The sequence below is a fragment of the Panthera leo genome, chromosome A3 (genome assembly GCF_018350215.1).
Source record: "Panthera leo isolate Ple1 chromosome A3, P.leo_Ple1_pat1.1, whole genome shotgun sequence".
Lineage (NCBI taxonomy): Eukaryota > Metazoa > Chordata > Mammalia > Carnivora > Felidae > Panthera > Panthera leo.
In genome coordinates this window covers 55,107,646-55,133,471 of record NC_056681.1, presented here as the reverse complement: position 1 = coordinate 55,133,471, position 25,826 = coordinate 55,107,646, and the positions used below count along the sequence as shown (strand labels likewise).

The 25,826-nt window shown below is 47.1% G+C and overlaps 2 long non-coding RNA genes across 6 annotated transcripts; one reads left to right on the top strand and one right to left on the bottom strand.

The window, feature by feature from the left end:
• Positions 1-385: 385 nt before the first annotated feature.
• Positions 386-1,413, bottom strand: LOC122215919. Its single transcript, XR_006200612.1, has 2 exons — positions 1,326-1,413; positions 386-1,215 (listed from the first exon to the last, which is right to left on the bottom strand). It is a non-coding gene; the product is annotated as an uncharacterized LOC122215919 (long non-coding RNA).
• Positions 1,414-2,176: 763 nt separating this feature from the next.
• LOC122215918 lies at positions 2,177-25,826 on the top strand. Of its 5 annotated transcripts, none has more exons than XR_006200608.1 (4): positions 2,177-2,828; positions 5,997-6,091; positions 14,394-14,552; positions 25,041-25,826. It is a non-coding gene; the product is annotated as an uncharacterized LOC122215918 (long non-coding RNA). The 5 variants fall into 5 exon arrangements; XR_006200609.1 differs by lacking the exons at positions 14,394-14,552; positions 25,041-25,826 and adding exons at positions 5,234-5,458; positions 6,746-8,166; XR_006200610.1 differs by lacking the exon at positions 5,997-6,091.

Here is a 25,826-nt window from a genome sequence, read left to right as displayed (position 1 = left end):
GAGACATGTCTTCTGTGGGAAATCGGTGATTTATTGAGTGACCGAAGACTCTTTCTGTTCCTAATAGAAACCGGTGTAGATAAGCTACTTGCTGAAGGTGAGGAAGGAACATGACCAGCTATTTTTGACTAGGAAATTAATTTCATCGCCCCTGGTGTGTCCTTGCTAATTTGGAGCTGGGTTCATCCTGATGTTCTCCCTCAGATGGACAGCCCTCCTCGGGACATCCAATCCAAACACCTTTTTAATGAACTTTGTGCATGTAACTCTCCCGTGTGCCCCCAAGGCCCTTGGAACACAAATTCAATATAAAAATCAAAATTGGGAGAATTCATTCCAAATTAAAAGAAAACCCACCGAATGAAGCATGAATAGTTGTTAATTATCCTTTTCTAATTTTTTATTCCTTTTAGGATTGCTGATGCCATTCTCAGATAAGGGGGTATAAGCAGGCACCCAGGCTTGGGAAATTAGTAGGAGAAAAACACGGAATTAAGAAAATTCTCTCAATTAGCTTTTTATGCAAATTGGATAAAGGCTATCATTATAAATTATTACTATTATTGGTTTTTTTGTTGTTTTTTTTTTTTTTTTCAGCGAAACATCAGTCAAGCTTAGGCCTTTCTTGTCCTGCTGGAGCACGTTTGAAAAGTCATGACATTCTAAAAAGAGCAGGGCTTTGAACTCAGACCATTATGTAACCAGTTTTAGCCTCTATTTGCTCATCTGTAGAAGAGGGAAAAAACGGAAAGTGCCTTACAGAGCTGCTAGAAGACTAAATGAAACAGCATGTGTAAAACACGTAGCACGTTCTCAATAAATAACCCCTTCTGTCCCCCTCCTACTGTATGAGACCTTTGCTGTGGACAGAGCAGTTTCAAGGGTGGAGTTACTTGTTAGGAGGTTACTAATTTAAACAACAGACTAGTGGTAGACCACATGGCCAAGACCCTGTGGACAGAAAAACCACTTCTGCTTTTTGTACGACATCATCTGCTTTCTCCACGTCTTTTTTCGTCAAACACTCACATGCACCTTGAGAAAGGAGCTGGTGGCAGGGCAGGACTGAAAACCGGGCTTGTTTGCCCTTGGAAGCTCGGCCCGATTTGTAGTTCGCCTTTTCTTCCATGACTTATTTCCAAATGTCACAGCGTGAGGGGCCGTTTTTCGATGCACTGGAAGCCGAACACTGACACCGGTTCTGCCTCCCGGAGGCTAAGGGGAAGCAGAGTATTTATGGGATTTTACGAGGGGGGCGGGGAGCTGGAAGGTGGATGGAGGTGATTGGAAGTTGGGAAGTGGGGAGGTACAGGGGAGGCCCTCACCGTTTCTGCGCAGGCGCCGCCCGGCGACCCAGGCTTTTATTTCCTATGTGCCAAGGGTGGAGGCGCTGGCGTGACCGTGGTGGGGAGGTCTCGCCTGTGTGGTCGCAGAGGTTACTTTTGTTCTCTCTCGGTCCATTCTTCGCAGCTGCCAGACTTCTTCCCGGTTGGTTCCTGTCTTCCTTGGTCTTGTGACCATCGGTCAAGTTTCTGCAAAACAGGCTCCTAAGTTAATTAGGTGGAACAGAGTGTGCTTGGGGTCCAACGGTCAGGCGCGTGTTCATGTGTCAGTTTCACAGATCGTCCCCAGATCCCGGGGTCGGTCTGGGAGAGCTGTTGTAGCCACATTGGTCAGTGCCTGTATTCCCCGTGTTACTCTGAGCTCCAAGGAGTTTCCGTGGGTTTCTTTGAGGGCTGCGTCCCAGCGCCCAGGGCGCCACCAAGAGAGCCCTCGCCAGTCACAACTGGCCACTGACCTGCTTCCAGGAAATAACGTTTTTGCCTCATCTGATTCGATATAATCTCCTCTTTCTCAAGTTCCCAATCTGAGAAGAGAGTGAGACAAGGCCTGGCACGTTTGGTCACTTAGTTTTTCTCTTGCCTTTCAGTTGGTCAGGAAGTGAATGGAGTGGCTTCCTCTGGGTGCTGTTTCCACCCCCCATGAAAGGGCAGCGGCTCGTGGCAACATCTGTGGGAGGAACTTTGCAGACTTAAAGGATTTATGGGAAATTACAAACAGACTGGCCCGTGGAGCCCAGAGGCAAGTGAGGATAATTGGAATCCTGTTCACCGAAGAGATATGAGGCGCTTCCATATTTGTTAATCACAAATTTCTCCATTTTTATTCCCCACAGAGCAATCTGTCTCCATAGATATTTATAGTTCAGACTCCCAGAGGGTGCTAGCCTCCCATCCTTGCTGCTGGGTAGTTTTCTTCTGCTGACGGAACAGACTAGAGGTGCTAACCCCTGTCTGGAGGGCTCTCATTAAAGAGGGCAGACAGTCCACCTGCCTGTTAGGTGGCCCAGAGCCACCTGGGGCTTCCAGGAGGAGGGGAAGCATCTAGTCTCCATGTTGGAAAAAAACAAATTCGTAGCAGAGACGTTTTCCCGGTCTGCTCTCCTCACTTTGGAAGAAGTTTGGCAACCCAGGTTAGTGTCTTTTTTAAAACGATGCCGTCCCCACTGTTAAAACCCCCAATTCCACTAAGTGAAAGTTAAAATATCTTATTGGCTTTCTGGAACAATTCATGAAGAGGGCAGCATTCCACCCAGCAGACAGAAAGAAGATCTGAGGGCCTCTACAGTTTGAAGGACGTTTACAGGCAGAAGGGGGCAGCAACAAGGAAGTTATGCAGCAAAAAAACAGATTGGCTGTGCCAAGTCATTTTCCTGTAGGGGACAACTGTGGTCTATCAGGCAGATGACCTCACCAGTGGTGACCAGATGATTCCCGATGGACCGGTTTCAGATCACACTTCTGGAAGAGGCTGAGACCATAACGAAGGTAAATCCTGGTTTGGTGACGTGGAGCTTAGCGTGAGTGACTCCATTTGGGGCCTGTTGTCTTCTTTTTAACGCCAGGTTGGAACTCTTCCCCCTACTTTGGGATGACCAGAGGTGGTTCACTTACAACCAGGAAGCCCTCCTCTAGCTTGTTGCCCTGCATTTCTTCAAGGCTTGTTGCCCTGCATTTCTTCACGGGCGCTTACCCGTGGTTGAAGTGACGGCTCACTTGGCTTAGCCTTTTGCCCCTGAACTCATTCTGTTCCTGCCCTGAACACCCGGCGTACTCTGAGACACTGTTAGCCCTCTGGGGACACTCTTCAGAGGCCATAATTGCCACCTCCAAGGAACTGCAGCTGTAGAAGGAGAGACAGCAGAAAGCAAAGGGACTCAGAACTGTGTGGAGGGGGTTGCCTTTGAGGTGTTGTTGGGCCACTCTGGAAGGAGAGGATGGGGCTCTAAACAATGTGGAGGTGATGGGGGTGGGGTGGGGTGGGTCGTGGAAAGGCACACAGGGCCCAACAGAGCCATTGAGGGAGCAGGGGAGAGCAGGCAGGAAAGAATGTTTCTAGTAGGTACGAGAATGTTTGCAAAGTCCTGGGAGAAGCAGTGGGCTCCGCAAGGCTGGAGGCCCAGATGGGTAGGGGGAGTGACGGGCGTCCGGACGGCAGTGGTTAGGGATGAAGACTGGCAGCCTGCAACGCTTGCAGGGCACCCTCAGTACTTGACCGTGAAGGCAGTAGATTTCATTGCACACTTGCTTTTTTAATTTCAAAAATGTACTATGGAAATGTTAAAACACATGAAAAATAGAATAGTATAACGAACCGTCCTCATACCCGTTGCTGACATTGAACTGTATCAATATATAGCCAGTCTTGCCTCGTTGATATTTTTCCAGTGCCCCCTCCCCCACCCCCCCGGATTATTTTGAACCAAACCCCAGATATATCGTTTGAGTCAGTATTCAGTATGTATCTCTAAGAGAAAAGACTCTTTTTGAACATGCCATCATACCATTATTACAATTGAAAAATTAACACGAACTCCAAATATCATCGAATATTCAGCCAGGTTTCAAATTTCCCCAACTGCCTCAGAGACATCTTTTAACAGCGGTGTGTTGGGTCCAAACAGAATCTACCCATGGCACTTAGTTGATATGCCCTTGGGTCTCGTTAAATCAGTAAGAGTTGCTCCTCTCTCGTCTTGCCACCCCCCACCCCCCCACCCCAGCGCTCATTTGTCGAGAACAGGTGATTTGTCCTGCATAATGGGTTTGGTCATTGAGGGGATTTGAGCGGAGGTGAGTCATGGCCCGGGTGCCTACCCACATGAAACACACACATACCCAGCGACCCCCAAAATATGGCTCCTTGACATACTGCATATTTCAAGCATAAATTAAGTTGAGAAATGACGTGTACAAGGGCTGTCTGACCTTTCCCTGAAACGGGTCATAAAACCCTCGTGTGAGAAGTGCCCTCTCTATGCTCAGAGAAAAAGAGCATCTTATCTTGGACAGCCCCAGGAATCGGAATGAACGGGCCTTGCTAAGTGTCCCCCAGTTTAGCACACTTGGCTCATACCCTTCATCCGATCATATTTTTTTCCCCGACCTTCCACTCTTCATCAAACCCAGCATAAAAACACTCAGAGTTAACCATTTCTTTGGGTCTTCTTTTCCCCGTGAAAGCTCCGTGTCATGTAAAACTTAGGTTAAATAAATTTGTATGCTCGCCTCTTGTCAACCTGTCTTTCGTTTTAGGAGTCCCAGTCAAGAGCTTAGAAGGGTTGGGAAAAAAAAAATATATTTCCCACCCCTACAAGACACAGACGAAATGACTTAGAAGGGAAGCTTATTTATTTTCCACGCAGATGTGGAAGCATTAGCAGTTTAGCTCCATTGTGTTGGGACACAGGCTCCTTCTCCTTTGTTCGGTCATCTACGTGATCCACGATGGCTCACCACCAAAGTCCACCTGGCTCCAGTGAAATAGGAGACAGCATACCTCTTTCCTGAAGGCCATGACCCCAGGGTTCCCAGATCCCTTTTGCTCACATCTTTTTGGCTAGACCTGAGTCCCATGGCTGTACCTCACTGCAGGGAAAATGGGAAATGTTGTCTCGTGCCCAGCTAACACTCCACAGACAAAAAAAATGGGGCAATGGATAGGGTGAAGGGAATCTTTGCCGTGGAAGATGTGGTTCGGTTTGAGGCATATTGAGTTTTGGGTGCCCGTGGATGAATGCCAGAGGACATACCTGCTACCCAGAAGAGAGGTCTCAGGGGAAAATGAGACTTAGGATTCGTGATTTTCATTAGGAAGCCATAGGCCCTTGAGCGAGGGAGGAACCCAACAGACCCAGCCATTTGGGAGGGCAAACATTGCATGTCATTTGCAGGATCAGTCGGAGAAAAACGAGGCCGAGAGTGGGTCGCATGGGAGCTGTTACAATGATCTAGAAGACTTTGCAAGGGGATAGTCACAGAACTCAGAAAGTGATTACACGGGATGGAGGAGGCAGGGAGAGAGCCAAAGATGAATCAAGGTGACAAGTCGAAGTGGCGGAGAGAGTAAAGATGCCATTGTACAGAGAAGACAGAAAGAGGGACAGATCTCTGATAGGGTGAGTGGATGAGAGGAGAAAGAAGAGCTTGCTTTTAGGCATTTTAATATTTTAATATGAGATGCCCAGGGCCATCCAGGTGGCCATGGAATGGAGGGTAGTCCAGGGCCCAGACTTGGTATCAGAGCTCAGAGTTCAAATTTGGATTCTGCTACTCCTAAGTCTTGTGACAAAGATCAAGTAGTGTAAAAACTTGCACTTTAGTGTCCTCAAAAATGGGGCGCCTGGGTGGCTCAGTCGGTTGAGTGTCCGACTTTGGCTCAGGTCATGATCTCACAGTTCGTGAGTTCGAACCCCACGTCAGGCTCTGTGCTGACAGCTCGGAGCCTGGAGCCTGCTTCGGATTCTGGGTCTCCCTGTCTCTCTGCCCCTCCCCCGCTCATGCTCTGTCTCTGTCTCTCTCAAAAATAAACATTCAAAAAAAAATTTAAAAATAAAATAAGTAAAACGAACAAGAGGACTTATAAGAATTGCATAAATATATGTAAAACATGCACATAGGAAATGCTTGATATCTGTTTGATTTTATTATTACAAGGGATTGGAAAATGCAAGCTGGGGGTCGCCTCGGTGGCTCAAGTCGGTTAAAGTGTCCAACTCTTGATTTCGGCTCTGGTCAGGATCTCACGGTTGGTGAGTTCGAGCTCCACATCAGGCTCTGCTTGGGATTCTGTCTCCCTCTCTCTCTGCCGCCCTCCTTGGTCTCTCTCTCTCTCTATCTCTTTCTAAATAAATAAATAACAACTTACAAAAGAAAATGCAAGCCGGAAGCTCCGATAGGAGTTAGGGGTAAAGATTTGGGAATCCTTGCAACGAGGTGGGAATGTGTAAGATCCCCAGGGGAGAAGCGGGAAAGTGTAAGCACACGCTTGGAGAACATGCACGTGGGGAGAGGGAGCCCTCCCCTGACCCCACCGCACGCCCGTGCAGCTGTGGTCTCTGCACCATAGATATCACTTTCTCAGGTCTTACCATCCTTGTCACTTTTCATTAGTTAGCTGACTGTTCCATTAAAAGTCTGTTTCCCATCATCCTCTGTGAGGGTAGACCCCATGCTGCACCCTAGCACCTAATAACAGAGCCCAGCGCAAAGTAGGTGCTCAGTAATTACTTGTTGTTTAAAGGAGTCCTGCGCGGGAGTAAGATCTGTTGGGGGAGGAGTCTGCAAATATTTGTGTTGCCATGGAAGAGCGCTTGATGGAGAAGAAAACGCTACAAAGGGGTTGAAGGAAGGGTCAAGTTTAACTTGGCTTCTTACGATTTACAGCAGCCATCCTCTCCCCTTAGGCTTATTAAATGGCAGACCGGTTTTAGTGAGAATGAAGCTTTAAAATGCAGTCAGCCAAGCAGATCTAATCACATAAAGCAAGTGAAAAATAAACAGCCAATGTCTGGAATGGCTAATCAGAAGCCGGAAAAAAAAAAAAAAAATGAATGTATGCGATTTCCTCCGAGGTCTGCCAGTCACCTTCTGGGTGCATTTCCATGAAGCTTCATGGGGACATCCAACGATTCTGAGTACGTATTTATTTGTGAGGGACTGCCGACTGTTTTATGAACATAATAAATGATTCTCAGGGCAGAGAAACAATCCTATCTCTCTTCCAAGAAGGAAAAAGGCACGGCTGGGCACTTGGTGCCCTCCTCCAAATAATCCATCATTGTCACGACAAATCCAGTGTCAGACTCTACAATGTGACTGTATAAAAGTCTTTCAGTCTATCATAGAATGGGAGCAGGAGCAGCCCTTGGAGACCATCCAGTCCAAGCTCATGACCTCATTTTAATGATGAAGAAACCAAGGCCTTGGAGGGAACCAGCACGTCAGAGAATGTTTTCACTGGGCACCTACTATGTGCTTCCCCATATGTCTTTCATTGAAGCCTCATAAATATTTTCTATAGCTTATTGGAAGCGTGATATGTACATCTTACTCAGCGAGGGCAACTAACTTGCTCAAACCCCCAGTTGGTGGTAGAGGTTTGGCCCTGAGTCCACGCCTGCTGTAGCAGTAAGGTGGGGCAAGGTTATGCTGTGGCTAACAACCCCGTAGAGCAACAAAGCGTTACTGCTGTTCATCCCCCATGTTGGCCATGGACTGGCCAGGGGTCTTCCTTTTATCACGTTTCATCCAGGGATGAATGAGAGACCCAGACTGTGGGAGGCTCCACTGCCAAGGGCCAAGGGGGAAGAAGGAGTATATCAACCCACATTGCCCTTCAAATCAGCCCAGAAGGGTACAACTCACAGTCCGCTGGCCAACACAAGTTGCTTGCCATTCCCAACCTCAAGGGAGCAGAGAAGGCAGTCTTACAGTGCACTGGAGACCCACAGAAAATACCTGGTGAGCTCCACCAATAACCACCACCCATTCTCTGTCCACAAACCCTCTCTGCCCCCCAGGGAAGCACTGAAGGGTTCCCTGGATGGCAGAGCCCCTTCATGGAAGAGTCTTCCCATTCATTTCTTGCACACCTCACTTTCTGCTTCCCCAGGCTGCCTCCCTCCACCTGGCTAAGAAGGAGCAAGATGTTCATTCTTTCTTCTGTGGCGGTTTAAGTATGTTGGCAAACATTACCAGACCCCAGGGCAGGAAGATGATAGGCAAAGAGAACCAAAATTACAGACTGTAAGATGTAAGAAAACAGGGTTTCGGTTTCCTCAGATCCTAATGTTAATGTTTACTTTTCTGCATGATATGCGGCAGTGGAAGAACATTCTTTTCTAGTCTATTTCTTTTTCCTTGCCTCCAAAATGCAGATAAAACTTTTATATTACTTTAATTTGAAACTAATTTAAGGAAGCAAAGGGACTTCCCCAGTAGCATTTTATAAATCTCTGTTTGGGAGGGTGTGTGTGTGTGTGTGTGTGTGCGCGCACGCGTGCGTGCGTGTGTGTGTGTGTGTGTGTGTTATGATGGAAACATTTCGAACATACACAAAAGTAGAGACAATAGCATTGTGGTTGTTTAAAAACAGGTCCTCAAGTCATTTGACATTCCTCTCACTATCTGTGTCCCTCTCCTGTGTACCCGGCTGGACATTTGTGATTTCCCCTACTGAAGAGTGTGATGGAAATAATGCTGTGTGACTCAAGCTAGACTAGAGAAGGCAGTACACAGTCAGCGTGGGGATCTGTCTTGGGGCATGCACCTTGGGAGCCCTGGCTACTGTAAAAGGAATCTTAAGAGCTGTTGTAGAGGAGAGGAAAAATTAGTTTTCCCTCTACCCATCTAAGGTTCATTGGTTGGCGTCCTGTAAATTAGGCAGATTAACAAGAGCAAACAGAAGTTTATTAACATGTACAGCACACACACACATACACACACACACACGGAACAACTCTGTGATGAGTTGCTCAAAGGGTCGTTGAACTTGGACTTATATAGCATCCTAGTAAAGACCTATAATATTATAGAAAACTGACAAGACAAAGGAAAAGGATTTTGAACTTCTGAGGGCAGCAAATTGTGGAAAAGCAGATATATGAGGACACCAATGGTAAATAAGGGCTACTTTTAGCAAAGTTTATGTAGGGGCCCCTGGGTGGCTCAGTTGGTTGGGCCAGTGACTTCGGCTCAGGTCATGATCTTGCAGTTTGTGAGTTCAAGCCCCGCATCGTGCTCTGTGCTGACAGCTCGGAGCCTGGAGTCTACTTCAGATTCTATGTCTCCCCCTCTCTCTACCCCTACCCTGCTCACGCTCTGTGTCTCTCTGTCTCTCAATAATAAATAAATGTTTAAAAAAAGTTTATGTAGATTTCTCTCGTGCCATCTTTGAACCAATAAGGATCTAGAGCTGCCTCTGGTGATTACCTTCTGTCCTTCCTGTGAGAGAGCAGAGAAGGAAACGCCGTTACAAATTTCTGTCCTGCCTTTAGGGAAATAGGAGGAGGGCAGAGAGCTTTTTTTTTTTTTTTTTTGTATCTGCTTTTTCTTCATTGCTTTCAGCTCAAAATAAATTCTCATGCCAGAGTGGCATATTTTGGGGTGGCATAGTTTGCTATTGCTTCACTGTCATAGGAGAATCATACACACAGAGAAACAGAGAGAGACAGAGAGACAGAGAGACAGAAAGACAGAGTAGACAGAAGAACCCAAGGAGCTCCAGATGTTGGAGTCTTCCCAGCCCATGTACCAGGCAGGCACATTAGTGAACCTTGAGCTGTTTCCATCACGGCCGCCATCTGATAACTGTAATTGTATGAGAGACCCAAAGCAAGCCTCATCTTAGCTGAGCGCATTCAACCCTGAGCACCTTGAAAGAGAATAGTAAGCGTTGTTGTCCTAAGCCTCTAAATCTTGTGGATTTATGGATAACCACAACACGTATAACAAACCCCACGTATAACGACATCACTCACCTTCAACAATTACCAACTCCTGGCCAGGTTTGTTACAATCTAGACCCCCACCCGGTTGCCCCACTTCCAAATATTTAGAAGCAGACCCCCTGTGTCTCATCACAGTCTTTCATCTCTAAATAGTCCAGCATTTCTTGAAAAAGATAAAGACTCTACCAACAGTTGTGGGTTGAAATGTGTCCTCCAAAAATATGGGTTGAAGTCCTAACCCCAGTGCCTGTGAACATGATCTTACTTGGAAATAAGGTCTTTGCGGATATAATCAAGGTCAGATGAGGTATCCCTGGATTAGGGTGGCGTTGATCCTCTGACTGATGTCCTTATAAGCAGAGAGAAAATTTGGACACAGAGGCACACAGGCACAGAGCGAGAATGCCACATGATGGTGGAGGCAGCAATCGGAATGAGGTGTATACACGCCAGGGAACGCCGAGGATTACCAACGAGCACCAGAGGCTGGGAAAGAGGCACAGAAACAGATTTTTCCTCAGGACTCCAGAAGGCGCCAATGCTGGCGACAGCTTGATTTCAGACTTCCAGCCCCCGGAACCGTGAGAGACTACATTTCTGTTGTTTTGAGACACCCAGTTTGTGGGAACTTGTTCGGGCAGCCCTAGGAAATGAGCACCCCATCCAAGAAGCACTCTATTTTAAGATGAAAATTAGTTATTTCTTTTCCTCTCATGCATTAGCTCTCATCTTTCCGGAGCTTGTTGAAGCTTCTGGTCGTGTGTGGAGTTATGATTTTGTACCTCATAAATATAGACAGACCACCCTGGGTCTGTCATTCCAGTGTCCTTTTACCCTCAGATTACATAACCTCCTGTAAGCAGTTGTGGCCTGGACCCAGTCGTGAGAACTCAGCCGCCGTCATGTGTTCTGGAACAGGAAGTTGTACTTGTAGGGAAAGAGCCTATGAGCTTTGGCCCCAGTCAGACTGGGATTCCCTCTCGTGCTATGAGGCTTCAGCAGGTGCGTGTGGCTTCCAGAAAGTTTATTCTCATTCTGAGCCTTGTTCACCCGGTAGTAAAAAAAAATAAATAAATTAAAAAAAAATAAAAATTAACCCTTTAGATTCCAATTCCAAGCTATTACCATGCAAATAAACGGAAAGGTTGAACAAGCAAGCTGGCCCCACACCCGGCACATGGAAGTCTCGTTTCTGCTTTGAGTAACCAAAGTGGGAAGAGAGCCCAGGGTGCTGAGTCTCCTGGTTTCCTCAAAGTGTTTCAACAGCTGCCAAGTCTGTGCTCTGAAAGCACGAGATGGTTCCCGTCTTCTCCAACTTCAGGAAGAAAATGGACTGGCTTGAGAAGCTGCCCCTTGACCGGTGGTGGGCAGAATACCCGGGGCCTGATGTGGTGTGGTTTTAGGGGGATTAGGAAGGGATTCTAAACAAAGGTCCTGAAATTCCAGCGCAGGGAAGTTACTCCTTTTATTCTGAGCTGTGCACTTGAATCTTCCAAAGTGTAAGTGGTACCTCAGTAAGTCCCCACCACCCTAGAGAGAATTAATTTGCTACACCACTCTCCTCTAAGACTGGAGGGCCCCGCATGGTATAAAGGGCACCGAGGGAGCCGGAAGGAAGGGTCAGTTCAGACAGGCACATCCCCAGAGGCTTTCCTGTCCTCTGTGGTGGGCGGGGGCTTGGCTGGAGCCCAAAATGGACAGAATGGGTGGCTGGAATGGAGGTGCACAGCCTCTGCACCCCACACATGCAAAGGGTGGTTCTTCCTGCTGGCTCTTCCGTGCAAGGCACTCCATCTGCTCGACCTCAGGGTTCCTCACGCGTTAACTGAGGGTGTCAGGGTAGATAAACCAGAGACCCTTCAGGCTGTGGCGTCCTTGACATCACTAACTAGAGCTCTAACCATGCTTTTTCAGCTTGGTGTTGGCCTCTCTGTTACTTGTGTGCTTGGCTTCAAGGAAGACAAAACTGAGCCAAAGGTGGTTTTAGCAATACAGACACTTGATTAATGCAGGAACAAAAGGTCCAAGGCTTGACTGGCCACTTGTTAGCAACCCCCAGAACATCACATCCCTCTTCTCCTGAGTGCTTCTCTGGTTTTCCAGTCCTGTGTAGCCACAAGAGCACAAAGTAGCTTCATTCCTGCCTTTCCTGCCCTGGATGTTGATAGGAGGGCATATATGTTTCTCCACAAGCACCCCAGCCAATTCGCCTTATATCACATTGGCCAGGACTGGGTCATGTGTCCCCCAGACCAGGGTCCAGCTCACTTCCCAGATGCCCAGGTATGTCTGGACCAAACCTGAGCTCCGCCAGCAGAAGAACAGACACCTGGTGAGGACACTCCAGCTCAACTGGGTCGTACCCATGGCTTCTCTGAGACAGAATCACGGCCTGAACAAGAGCATAATTCTTGTGGAAAAGAAAATTCACTTTAGGATAACCTTTTACAAAACCACTCTGGGGAATTTCACTGGCAAATGTGGGGCTTGCCTCCGTTTTACTCCCTCTTCAAACAAGGACCACTTCATCGGGGGACCTGTTCCAATAGAGCCGTGGGTTCACTCAGGACAGTGGTCTTCACCGGACCTCGAAGGTGGATCTGGTGAGAGCCACTGCCCGGAGCTTTGCTGCAGGTGAGCGAGACAGAGAAAGCAGCAGACGTGTCTCCATAGAAACTTCCAGAGACTCAGCACACCAGCTGCCCTGAAAAAAAAAAAAAAAGGATCTGCTGTGGCCCCTCCAACCCCCGGGCTGCTGACAGAAAGCTTCTTCCTGTTTCCGCCATATTCTCTCAGAGGCCTCAGCTGCTCTTTTTGATTTTTCCCGAACAAAATAATTTCCCCATCACTAGCCTAGCGTTGACTCTAGAACCCAGGCAAAAGATGTGAGAAGGAAACGTGAGAAAGAAGTGAAGGGGATGTGCTTCATGACATCCTAGTAGACAGAAGAGACATGGATGGATAACAGAAGTTGGGGGATGACAATAATCTGTTAAAAAATTGTAGAGTGACAGCAAAGGGATCTGCCCAAGGCAGCCTGCTGTGTGGCCCAACCCTGGGTGAGGTCGCCAATAACCCTGGCTCTGGCATTTATTGCTTGTGTGAATTGGGCAACTTAGCCTAATTTCTCTGAGCCTCAGTTTGCTCATCTGTAAAATGGAGCTAACAGCACTTTTTATGTAGGGCTGTTATGAAGATTACAGATAATGCAAAAGCCCTGGGCATGTGCTATACCAAAATAAAGGACACATTTCCATCTTGAGAGTCGGTATACTGGACCAGAAAGAGCGCAGCTTTAGGGGAAGAGAGACCCCTACGTTACATCCTGTTCTGCTGCTTCCCTTGTGGTCACTCAACAAATGTCTCTGAGAATCTGTGGAATGCTGTCTCCCTTGAGAGGATTAGGGAGAATGGTATTAAAGTATTCAGAGTGGGCCAGGCAGATAATTCGTTCTTCGTAAGTGGTGCTTGCGGTTGCTTTTTAAAATTATTATTATTATTGCCGAATTTTGCGTTAAAATGTGCTCAATTCTTGGAGCACGTGGGTGGCTCAGTCGGTTAAGCATCCGACTTCGGCTCAGGTCATGATCTCGCGGTTTGTGAATTCAAGCCCCGCGTCGGGCTCTGTGCTGGCAGCTCAGAGCCTGGAGCCTGCTTCAGATTCTGTGTCTCCCTCTCTCTGTGCCCCTCCCCCACTCACACTCTGTGTGTGTGTGTGTGTCTCTCTCTCTCAGTAATAAATAAGCATTAAAAAAATAACATAAAATAAAATCTTTAAAAATTTGTTTAAAAAAATAAAAATAAAAATAAAATAAAATAAAATAAAATAAAATGCAGTCGAGTCCTTAACCTGATCTTTGGTATCACGTTCACCACTGTGCATAAAAAACCTCCTGGTATATAATCAATGCTCCCAAAGTATTTCTAAATGAATGAATGAATGAATGAACAATCGCTGAGATGAAATGTACAAAGCCCCCCCTTGCCAAGGGCCCGGAAGCAGCGGGCTCTCAATCAATGGCCACTCCCTTCCCCTGGGTGAGGCCACAAAATTTAAGGTGGCCAAAACAAAAACCCTCAGTAGCCAGCATAAATAATATTTTAATGCAAAATGTTTTGGGGAATCCAAATGTAAAAAGTCAGCAATGAGCAAAATATCAAAATGTTTAAATAAAGACAGGATCCTTGACAGTGTTGAGTCATATTGGAGCCTGAGGCAAAAGGACGAATCAGTCATTCTGATCCCGACTTTAGACATGAAGGCCTCAATCTCTTCCCCACAGTCCCCCCCCTCCCCCTCCTTCCCAGGTCTTCTGGGGTTCTGGTGGGTCCCTCCCCCACATTGGAAACAATTGTTGCTCTTTTTAAAAAAGACAATGCCCTGACTTACTCCGGGGGAGCAAACAGCGTGTCAGGGGGCGGGGCCTGAGTATCTGTATTTTTTTAATTCCTCAGATGGTTCTATTGTGCAGCCTGTGCTGGTAATCACTGTTACCACCAGAGCCTGGGGGGTTCCCTGGAAAGCCAGTCATCCCTCCTCTGGGGGCTCTCCTAGCAGAGAGAGGAGGAAGCAAGTAATTATAGTCTTATTTTTTCTGTGCAGACGTTGGAGAAAAGCCAAAATGCTAGGCGTCTTTCTGCCAATCCGAGATTCACTGGTTCCTGGAGAGCCTCGTTGCCGAAGCAGGCTGCCTGCCGGCTCATCCCCGGCTCCCTCTGCTGCCCACCTGGACAGTCCAGAGTCTCGCTTCTCAAATAGCAGGTCATTAAGATCGCTGGGTTTCAGTGGCCCGTTCTCTCCCAGAGACAGTATACCTCCCTAGTAAGGTGTTTGGGAGAAACAAATTCCCTGCTAACAGCATTCCTAGTGCCCGGTACCTGCTAAGTCCTCCACAGTTGGGGCTGTCATTCAATGCTAATTTTTATCAGAGTGATGGTGTAGATGAAGGAATATGTGCATTCCTTTAGATAAGTCAACAAATTCTGCAGAAGCATTTGTTATATGCTTGTGGATAGATTGACTGTGTTGTCCTCTGGGAAGCTGTGTTTATCTGGCCAGTCAATAAATACTTATTATTCCCACACTTCCAGCCAGACACTATTTTAGGCATGAGGGAAAATGGTGGGCAGTAAAAGATGAAGCCCCATCCCTTTCAGTGCCTGTGGAGAGACAGAGAATAAGTCAAAGAACAAACAAATGTATGATGTAGGGTTAAGTAGAGGTGTGTGCTTTAAGGAAAAAGGCAGCAGAGTAGAAGGAGAGAGAGTTCTTTTCACCAGGGCGTGAGGGAGGTGACATTTGAGCCGAGCTGTGAATAAGTGAACCATGGCATCATTTGGAGAAACTTCCCGGCAGGGAATGACAATGCAAAGGCCCTGGGGTAGAAACACTCTTGGCTGTTCTAGGAACCATAGGCTCACAGGGCGGCAGAGAAGTGAGGGGAAGCCGGGCTGAATATGACAGTGACATTGGGCTCTTGATGTTTATTCTAAGCATGGTTGGAAGCCTTGGAAGATTTTGAAGGAGGTCGAGGTAGCACAAAATGTTCTAGAGATAAAAAGGCCTAATAAAGCCTTGTGAACTGAGTTTGTGTCTGTGCATGTGAGGGGAGGATTCTGTAGAGGTCCCTGCAGAAGGTCACAGGGGTCTGCCTAAGCCACAGAAAGCTTCTGTGGGTCCCATTTGCATCCTCCAACCCCAGAAGGCAAACAGCTTCCTAGAACATTTTCCTGAACTTTGTAGGATCCGTGAGAGCACGGCTCACTGCTGTTAAGAATCGGGTTCGGGAGCAGCTCTCGGTGCCCTGAGGCAGGCCACCAACCAACGAGAGGCATCCCATGAGCCTCTTGGGGCCTTGAGCAAGCTGTAGCCAACACTCGCCTTTCTCCCAGCGATTCTTTTCACAGCAACCAGGTGAACGGCTGGGAATTCAGCTTTTCCGTTTTCTCTGTTACAAGAAAGACAAGAAGGCCAGAGGAGTTAGAGACAGAATTTCCAAACCAGTGGATTATTGAAATGACCTCAGTGTTCAAGGTATTCCCTTCTTCAAGGTTGCCTAAGCTTCAGGTCAGGGATGTCCTTCTCTTCTGTCAGTGGTGGACAGCGACTGAATACCTACCCCCTGTGGCTGGGGGGGCCTCCCGTCCTGTGTTGATTCTGGATTTTTGTTTTTTTGCCTTTCCTGAAATAGCGGCTCACTTTTCTGATGTTTGCCAGTCTGCATGCTCTGAAGACGTACATAGGCCAGGATAGCTGCAGGTGCCAGGGAAGCAGGGTGAGAGTCTCCAGAAGCTTGCCGCATGTGGGCCCAGGAAAGAGGGCTGGCATCTGGGGCAGAGGAGACACAAAATCACTTCACAGATACATCAGACTATGGTCCAAAAGTGTGTGTTCCCCCACAGCCCAAATTCATATGTTGAAATCCTAGCCCCCGACATGATGGTATCAGAAGATGGGCCCTTTAGGAGACGATTAGGTCATGAAGGAGGAATCCTCAAGAATGGGATTAGTCACTTTCAAATTTGGTTAAGTGTCCAGCTTCAGCTCAGGTCATGATCTCACAGTTCGTGAGTTTGAGCCCCGCGTCAGGCTCTGTGCTCACAGCTCAGAGCCTGGAGCCTCCTTCAGGTTCTGTGTGTCTCTCTCTCTCTGCCCCACCCCCATTCATGCTCTGTCTCTCTCTGTCTTAAAAATAAATAAAACATTAAAAAATTAAAAAAAGAGAGAGAGAGAGAACCCCCGACCGCTCTCTCCCCGTCTTTCTACTACATGAGGATTAAGGAAAAGTCTCTAATCTGGAAGGAGACTCCCAACATCCGGCCATGCTGAGACCTGATCTCAGACTTGCAGGCTCCAGAACAGGGAGGAAGAAATTTCTATCGTCCGTAACCCACCCAGTTCGTGGTACTTTGTTACCGCAGCTCAGAGGGGCTGAGACACGGGTTCAGCTTCCACTCTGTGTGAGACTATCCCAGGGCCATGGAGTGTAGGGAACTAGTCTGGCAGAGGTCCCTGCCTCTGGGGTACTTCTCCGCCAGGGGGAGACTCTTCGCCAAGCCCAGCGCCCATCCCTTCCTTCCCTGAGAGAGAGAGAGAGAGAGAGAGAGAGCTCAGAGATGTTTCACCAACAGCTTTGGCTGCAGCCTCTTCCTACATCTTTACCAAGTCAGTTCCAAGGCCTCTAATGATAAAATCACCCTCCGGCATTCATTCCATACATACGCAACAGGTGTCTGCTTTATCCTGGGCACTGGCAGGGGCAGAAAGTTTATTGCTCTTTCTTTGATTTTCTAAAATGTTAGCATTTGATCTATGTTGGATTTGTAGTTTTCTTGGGTTTTCTGGCTGTGTAAGAACCACAACACAAGTAGTTCACTCCAACATCAATATTGGTGCTCATTTAAATAAGTTCTAATTAAAGTAACTTAGGCCAAGGGGGTTCTGTACCTTCCTCTCGTCTAACGCTGTCTGAACTTGAAGAAAGGGCTTGAGGGAAACTGCAGACCGAAAGGGGACCTGGGCCAGATTTCTCACCCGGGGCACCTTTATGGCCCTTCAAGCAGACCTTGTGGTGAGACCCTATCTCAGCAAAGGCATAGACAACTTCAGTCTTGTGTGATGCACAGTAATGTGGACACCTCCATCCTTGTTTCCTTTCCTTTTCTTCCCTTCCTTTCTCTTCCCTTCCCTTCCCATCCCTCCCCTTTCCTTCCTTTCTCTTCCCTTTCCATTTCTTTCCTTTCCTTTCGCTCACTGAAGGGGCTTCCTCCAAGGGTCTTAAGTGACAAGGGCCAAGCCCCTTATAGCTCTGTCCCCAGAGCTCTTAACCTCAGGTTTTATGCACAGTTACTATTTGATGAGCACATGAAAACTGAATTTCACACACTTTTGTTTATTTGTTCTTAGCAGCCTTAAGAGAACTCAGCCTTCGGGGATGCTGCTGGAAAAGTAACCATTTGCTCTTTGAAGTGACATCATGTTTGCTTTTTTGTACCAGTAGGTGTGTTTTCCCCCGTCTCTTCCATTTTGGTCTATTTGGCCTCAAATCTTCTTATCGGGGAAATCAGTCAGAGGTTGCCTTTTCTAATCTTCCTCATTCTGGTTGATTTCGCTATTTATTGGACCATCTTTATTTCTTCCTAAAGTATTCAGATTTAATTACATGTTTTTCTGCTGCCTTTGGTTCAAGTGTGCTAATTATGCAGTATTTAGTCTGTCTCAAGTTTATTATTAGACTTTGCATTGTCCCTGCATTTGCGAAATTGCAGAGAATTTGTATTTTTAGGGCTCTTTCCATTCATGGTTGTTACTACTTGAGGAAACTAATATATACATATGAGATATATATATCAAGTATATCTCATATGTATATATAAGACCACGCTTAATATTTCCAGTTTCAAGGGTAGCATTCTACTGACTGAATCAAAGTTGGTTAATTCTGTTGGCCAGCTTATGAGCATTGCTTTAGTAAAGTCAACTCAGTGCTACAGCTTTTCCTTAGAATGAATGCTGGAAAAATCAGGGGAACTGAGATACTGAAATGTTGTTTCGTTGTTGGCTTTTGGTAACTTCCATGTGGCTCCTGCTTTAGAATTTTGCCTTGAAGATGAATGTAAAGTTATCTACGTGTATAGCTGAGGGCTTACTTCAAAATCCTACTGTGGGTTTCCGGAATAAGGAGGCAGTTGGCCATCAGGTGTGGCAGTGCCCCATCTCTTCCGCATCAAGGGAGCCCCAGCTGCCTGCCTCTCCCCTCTTTTTGGCCATTAAACACCTTATTGGCAGCTGTACCATGGAATGGTGAGAGCTATGACTACATCACTGCTGTTCCTACTTGGCTAATGCATTCAGTCATTCACACACTCAGTTGACAGATACCTGTCCTCATTAAATGCATGGTAGAGGAGCAGAAAAAGTACTCAAGATAAAAACAAATCAAAACAGGGGCACCTGGGTGGCCCAGTCGGTTGGGCGTCCGACTTCGGCTCAGGTCGTGATCTCGCGGTCCGTGGGTTCAAGCCCCGCGTCGGGCTCTGTGCTGACAGCTCAGAGCCCGGAGCCTGCTCCGGGTTCTGTGTCTCTCTCTCTCTCTGCCCCTCCCCGCCTCATGCTCTGTCTCTCTCACTCTCAAAAATGAATAAATGTTAAAAAAAAATGTTTTTTAAAACAAAAAAAACAAAACAAACGAAAATACACTATGTCAAGTGGTGCACCAGATTGGCACATCATTTCGGAATTCTTCACGCCGTGCTCCTCTTAGAATTGCGCATCACACTTTGCCACTGACAGTGAAGGTTCTCTGACTGAAGGTAGATAACTTTCTCTCGATGTTGGCTTGGTCACGTGACTCACTTTGGCCGATGGGATATTTGTGGCCATGTTGTAAGCAGAGCCTGAAATCTGCCTGTGGGGTTTGGCCTGCTTCTTCTGCTTCTGCCGTTGCCAGGAGCACATGCCCTGAAGTAGTTTCTGGACTCAGAATAATGAGACACTGCAGAGCTGGCTTGAACCCAACCCACAGCCTGGAGGCAAGCCCAGAAGACTAAAGACGAAGCAGAGGCACTCAGCTGAGCCCCGCCGAGAGCCACCAGTCCAGCAGGCCTGCAGATCTGTGCGCATGAGAAGAAACGTTTGCTACAGGAAGTGACTTGAGTTTGAAGGGAGATTTGTTACAAAGCAGTATCACTGAAAGAGCTGACTGACAGAAGTGGTGGTAAAGGCTAAAAGAAAAACAGAACAGCATAAGGGACAGAAAGTACCCATGCAAGAAAAGAGGAGTAACATTTTCTTTGGGACAGCAGTGCCGACTCTCTGGATATGGTGACATTTGAGCAGGAACTTGTGGCACTCACATTTATGGAGCAGTTATGTGAGCCAGACATTGAGTTGTCTCACTTATTATTGTTCACACATCGTCTGGGGTGGGTACGGCTGAAGCTATCATTTTTTTAAGATAAGGGAACTGAGACACAGAGAGATTTTGGGACTTGCCCAAGGTCTCACACTTAGTAAGTGGGAGGTTTGAGATTCTCTTTTATGTCAACTGCATCTTGATCTATCGTAACACAATCTGGCACTAACCACCTGGAGTTAGCACAGACCCCAGAAGTTCAAGGGCACGGCCCCAACAACACTACCCTTATTTTAGATGCCAGCCACACTTTGGGTTATACAAACTGACTGGCTATACATCCAGGGGTTTTCATGACCCCCTCCAGGTTCAGTACTTTGCTAGAGTGACTCACTGAACTCAGGCAAGTGTTGCACTATGATTACAGTTTATTGTAAAGGATATAAGTGGGGCAGAGGATACAAATAAAGGGACACATACTAGGCACGTTCTGAGGGATACAGAGCTTCTGAACTCTCTCCCTTTGGTGTCAGGACACATCATCCTACCAGCACATCAGTGTGTTCACCAATTAGGAATCCTTGATGTCCGTGCACTTTTTTCAGGGGCTCGTAGGTAGGCATAGTTGACAGAATCATTGACCATGTCATTGGAGTCAATTTGCATCGCCCCTTTCCTTCCTGAATGCCAGCTGGCTGAAAGTTCCAACCCTTTCATCACAGGTTGGTCCTTCTGGTGACCGGCGCCCATCCTGGTCTCATTAGCCTAACAAAGACGCTCCCATCAGAAATTCCAAGGGGGATTAAAGCTCTCTGCCAGGAACATGTGAATGAAAACAAGTAATAACTGAAACTCCCTGGACAGATTCAAGAGCAGAATCGACTCAGCAAAAGAAAGACTTCACGAGTTGGAGGAAAAACCTGAAGAAGTCACTGGGGAAGTACAACTGGGAGATGATGAAATGGAATATAAGATGTTAGGAGACCAGAGAATAAAGAGAACTCCCCTCAAATGTCTAACTAAGGTGGCAGAAAGGAAAAAACAGAGAATGAGAGAGAAGGAACATTCAGTGACATAAATTCTTGAGAATTTCTAGAAATGATGGGAGAACTAGCTTCCTCAGTCTCAGAAAGCCCAACTAATGTCAAGTAGGATATTTAAAATGACAACTGGGGGCACCTGGGGGGCTCCGTCAGTTAAGCAACTGACTTCAGCTCAGGTCACGATCTCATGGTTTGTGGGTTCTAGCCCCACATCAGGCTCTGTGCTGACAGCTCAGAGCCTGGAGCCTGCTTCAGATTCTGTATCTCCCTCTCTCTCTGCTTCTTCCCCTCCTCGTGCTCTGTCTCTCTCGTCTCTCAAAAATAAATAAACATTTTTAAAAAATTAAAAAAAAAAAGACCACTGTATCTGGTCATAACAGAGAAATCCCAAAGATAAAAGATCTTAAAATCTTTTAAGAGCATGTGACTCTTGATCTCGGGGTTGTGAGTTCAAGGCCCATGTGGGGTGTAGAGCTTACTTAAAAGAAAAAAAACAACTTGGCACCTACGTGGCTCAGTTGGTTAAGCATCAACCCTTGATTTCAGCTCAAGTCATGATCTCAGGGTCCTGGGATTGAGCCCCACATCAGGCTCTGCACTGACAGCTCAGAGCCTGCTTGGATTCTCTCTCTCCCCCCTCTGTCTTTCTCCTACTCACTCTCTCTCTCTCTCTCTCTCTCTCAAAATAAATAAATAAACTCTTAAAAAAATAATGATATCTACAATTTTCCGTAGGCTGGTATTCTGTAGTATTTTTTTTTTTTTAAATAACGTAACACACGCCCATGGAAGAAAATGAAGAAATTACCAAAAAGCACCAAAGCAAAATTTAACCATTCATAACCAAAGGGTTAACTACCCTTCGGGATCATGACTACCTTCGTGTTGTGGTACCAGCAGAATACCCAGGCAGGCATTTAAAGTGTGGGGCGAGTGTAGATGCTGATTAATTTTTGATGGTTGACTGAGCATTTGTTTAATCTTTGGTTGAGATGTGTGCACTTCATGCCGAAGACGGAAAATGCATGAAACGATGTTCTCAGCACTTTTCCTGCATGCTATATGCCTACTGCAGTGAACCGGGGCTCACAAGGCAAATGTTAGTCATGAATGTATTAACCTCGTTTCCTTGGGAACCACTGAGCAGAGGGGAGAATGCTGGTCACATTTAGCAGCCTGCCATGTGTAAGGCAATTAGTTCCAGAATTTGTCAGATGACAGTTCTATTTTTGAGCACTTTCTTATCAATTAGGAGAAAAAATATCTGACAAGCAGGGATTTCTCAGCAGTTTGGGGGGCGAGTTAGTTTATAAGCAACAGGAAGGCGAGTTTAAACTGCCTCGTACCAAGATCGTTACCGTTTGTTCCTCTCTGTGGAAAGTCTTGATGGATGGGCTCAGGCTTAAGAGATACACAAGGAGTGAGAGGCTGATGTTCTGCTTGTGCTCTTCGGAATAAGATCGTGGCAGACATCCGGCTTCGTCCTCAGAGTCGGCGCACACAGTGCCTCATCATTTCGCCCTGGAAAGCACCGGTGGTGCGGATCGTGGGACAGTTCTTTGCTGTGAATCATGTAGGTTTGGGAAAGCTTTGAGCAAGCATCATAAAAGTAACCAGATCGATGCAGCCATTTATGGAGTACTGTGAGCCAGGCTGCGCGCTAAACCATCGGCCAACACCCCAACGAGGGTCAGAAGGTGGCAGATTGACCTGTCGTATGAGCGCTGTAAAGAGAAACAACGGAAGCTATAAAGAATTCACGATCTAGGAGTTCCATTTATGTATGTATCGTATATCTCGTACTTTCTTCCTATTTATATTATGATGTTTTGTTATCTTACAAGACTCTCCTGGCGGGAGAGGGCTGCCTCTCCCAGGGCCAGCCAATTCTTGGAGATGGCAAAGGGCCAGGCAGGAGCCGACCCTTGATATGCAAGCTGACCAGTCCAGAGCTGGACGTCCTCCATCTGGCCCCACACAGCCCGGGGCTGCGTGAATCGTCCCAGGGCTAGGTGTCAGGGACTAGAAACCACCCCGATAGCCCACAGTCTGCCAAAATTATTCAAACTAGCCATTCTACGATGTTCACCCAGCCCTGCTTGTCCTTCCTGTGGAAACGCCAATAAGGGTTGTGTCCTAAACCTTCGCTCCTGTCTTCTGCCTCCTGACCACCCTGGTGTTTTTCCTGTGAGGCTTTGATTGGTGTGCCTTCCGTCCCTAGGACCTGTGAGTGTAGTAAACTTTGTTCTCCTGAGCCTCCCTGTGTCTCCTCTTGTGGCCACACCTGGATGACTATCTCATAAAAGAATACCCGCTGGGACCCAGCAATTGCACTACTATGTATTTATCCAAGGGATAAAAAAAAGTGCTGATTCGAAGGGACACATGCACCTCAATGTTTAGAGCAGCACTAGCAACAATAGCCAAATTATGGAAAGAGCCCAAATGTCTATCAGCTGATGAATGGAAAAAGAAGATGTGGTATGTATACACACACTCACACACACACACACACACACACACACACACACACACTGGAATATTACTCAGTGTTCACAAAGAATGGCATCTTGCCCTTTGCAACAACGCGGATGGAGCTAGAATGTATTATGCTAAACAAAATAAGTCAGTCAGAGAAAGACAAATACCATATGACCCTACTCATATGTGGAATTTAGGAAACAAAACAGATGAACATAGAGGAAGGGAAAGAAAAATAAAATAAGATAAAAACAGAGAAGGAGGCCAACTATGAGAGACTCTATAAAATATAGAGAACAAACTGAGGGTTGCTGGAGGGGAGGTGGGTGGAGGGTTGGGCTACATGGATGATGGGCATTAAGGAGGACACTTGTTGGGATGAGCACTGGGTGTCATGTAAGGGATGAATCACTAAATTCTACTCCATTATTACACTCTATGTTAATTAATTGGATTTAAATAAAATTTTATTTTTTTATTTAAAAAAATTTTTTTATGTTTATTTATTTTTGAGAGAGACAGAGATAGAATGTGAGTGGGTTAGGGGCAGAGAGAGAGGGAGACACAGAATCCAAAGCAGGCTCCAGGCTCCCAGCTGTCAGCACAGAGCCCGACACAGGGCTCGAACTCACGGACGGCGAGATCATGACCTGAGCCGAAGTGGGATGTTCAACCGACTGAGCCACCCAGGCGCCCCAACACCCTTCTGGTTTTTTTTTAAGATTTTTTTTTAATCTTTATTTATTTTTGAGAGAGACAGAGACAGAGCAAGAGTGGGGGAGGGGCAGAGAGAGAGGGAGTCACAGAATCTGAAGCAGGCTCCAGGCTCTGAGCTGACTGTCAGCACAGAGCCCGACGCGGGGCTCAAACTCACGGGCCGTGAGATCATGACCTGAGCCGAAGTCGGACGCTCAACCAACTGAGCCCCCCAGGTGTCCCAAGCTTTAAATAAAATTTTGAAAAAAACATATGCAACACTGTGGAGAATAGCCATTATCCACAAACTTACCACGTGCATATGCCCATTTTAAATTAAGAAAATTGGGTTGTAAAGAGCTTAAGCCTGTATAGGTTGTTAAGGGGGAGAGTAGAATGTGAGCCTAGGTTCGTCTGTCTGCGGGCCACACTCAATCCCCTGCCCACTCAGTACTCAAAGCACGGGCTCTGACCAGCCACATGGGCTTCCCCTGGGAGCCTGGTGGCAGTGAAGAAACTCAGACCCCACTCCAGACCTAGTGAATGAGATTCTGCCTTGTAACCAGACCCCAGGTGGTTCCAAGGGAAGCTGGAGAGACTCCGTTCTCCACCCGCTCGGCCAAGCACCACTGAGGGGAGAAGTGCGAACCACAGGGCATTATGGGAGTGACACAAATGAAGCCGGATAGAGAGAGCCTGGGATTCTAGAGAAAGAAGCTGGTGTTGTGGGCTGGGATAGTCAGGGACATCTACCCACAGGAGGTCAAGCTGTAGGGAATTAGTTAAGATTCAGATCCATTAGCACTTAAAAAATTGTACAACATCCCTCTCACTCAACCACCCCACTGTCTCCATACGCAGAAGCCCCTGAGGTCTCTAAACTGCCCCAGGCGCTATGTTTTCCTGCAGCGCAACATTTTATCCGAGACATGGTGACTGCTAAAATAGGAAAGCAGCGGGGCGCCTGGGTGGCTCAGTCGGTTAAGCGGTCGACTTCCGCTCAGGTCACGATCTCGCGGTCCGTGGGTTCGAGCCCCGTGTCAGGCTCTGTGCTGACAGCTCAGAGCCTGGAGCCTGTTTCAGATTCTGTGTCCCCCTCTCTCTGACCCTCCCCCGTTCATGCTCTCTCTCTGTCTCAAAAATAAATAAACGTTAAAAAAATTTTTTTTTAAACAGGAAAGCAGTACCTGGTTGAGAAGACAGTCCAGGCAACACAAGGGAGATTCCCGGCCCTGGCCCCGCTGCCACAGAGGCCATCTGCGCCACAGTCTCAAATCCTACGTGGGAGTGGGTGTCCTGGGGAGTCGTTCGCCTCTCCGCTCCTGTGTCTCTCTCAGATCCGCCTGGTAGCCAAAGTTAGGAAAAGCTCGTCTCCAAGACGCACTTTCTCCATTTAGACTCACAGATGAGATCAACATCTCTTGAAATGCTTATTTCAAGAAAACAGGCACGTTTTTAGGCACGGGCAATGATTGCAATGTGTCTGCTAACACCGGCATTTTTTTTTAAGCACGTGCGTCCTTCTCTGGGCACGCGGAAGGGGGGCTGACCCACATGTGTTCACATGCTCATTTACAAAAGAAATAAAAGACGCTGCTACCGATGCCAGCTGACTGTTAAAAGGCCAATCCTAAAACCTTGGATGGTTTCCACGGCACCTGTGGTCCATTAGCCTACAGGGCCTCCGGTTCCCTCGTGAGATCCCAACCCCAGGCAACCGACCTACCCAGCCTTCCTGGACAACCCCCTGAATCAAAAGATCCAGGCCCTTCCCTCAGCCTGCAGCCCTCCTTTATTTTCCTTCGTAGCACCTAACACCCCGGGACTTTGTTTTCGTAGTTTTTGTTATTTCTCTGTTTATAGTCTATCTCCCTGCTACTTGAATGCAGGGGTTTCGATGATTTTGTTCAGCGCTGAGTTCCCAGCATCTAAAACAGTGCCTAGCACCATAGCCACTGGTTG